Here is a 1161-nt window from a genome sequence, read left to right on the forward strand (position 1 = left end):
TGGTCTCTATATTTGGGATTGTAAGGATATCATGTTTGGTATGGTGGAGGGTCAGAGAAAAAGAAGATCTCCAGTGAGATGGGTTGGCAAAGTGGCAGCATCAATGGGCTCAAGTGTGGCAACAATAGTGAGGTTTGCCCAGGGTCGGGCAGTGTTTTGTTCTACTGTGCATAAGGTCGCTATGAGTCAGTACCGACTCAATGGGGCCTAACAACAACAACTAAATAAAAAGATTTTACAAAAAGAAAATAATTATAATAATAAAATAACAATGGTGGCTTTCATGAATCCTGTCATTGCACTTCTCTGGGGACACAATGGTAAATGTTATGTGGTCTCTGACCTCAAGAAACTTACATCCCAGAGAAGATAAAAATCAATAAACCAAACCACTCTTTCTGTAATTTTTGAAATGCAATCACATTACTGCTAAGAAAACAAACTTACAATGCTATGTGATTCTTATAATTCTGTGTGAGCAGTTTCTCCTTCCAATAAACTGCATACCACAATGAGTAAATGTTTCCAGTTCTCCTTAATTTTTCATCAAGCTTAGTGCAAATCTGTAAACATTGAATAACACCATGGGACCCATACAAAGTACCACTAGTGATACAGAAGTACTTAAAAAAAAAAAAAGTCATGATATTACAAAAAATAGTTGAATTGATTGATATGTATTATAAATTAAGGTCTGCAGCTGTGGTTACCCTCTATTTCAAGATAAATTAACCCAGGGTTAAAATAAAAATGAAATGAAATGTGTAAAGCTGTCACAGCAGGTATGCCAGCAGGCATGAAAACCTTACAGTTTTTATGAAATATCTTTTATTGAAAATGTAGCTTTTATGTGAATGCTATATATAATACATTTAAAAAAACCAACCCAAAACCTACTGTCATGGAGTTGGTTCCTACCCATAGTGCCCCTATAGTGCAGAGTAGAACTGCTACTAGGGGTTTCTGAGACTTTAAATCTGATGGGAGTAGTCTTATCTTTCTCCCACAGAGCTGTTGGTGGGTTTAAACAACCAACCTAGCCCAACATTTAACCCATAGCCCAACATAGAAAATAACTGTGTATGTTATTTACAAGGCTTCTGGTCACCATCAGACTATTCGTCTAAAAGTTTAGAGAGAGTTAAAAGTTATATAAGGATT

The sequence above is a fragment of the Chrysochloris asiatica genome, unplaced genomic scaffold (genome assembly GCF_000296735.1).
Source record: "Chrysochloris asiatica unplaced genomic scaffold, ChrAsi1.0 scaffold00027, whole genome shotgun sequence".
NCBI classification, from domain to species: Eukaryota; Metazoa; Chordata; class Mammalia; order Afrosoricida; family Chrysochloridae; genus Chrysochloris; species Chrysochloris asiatica.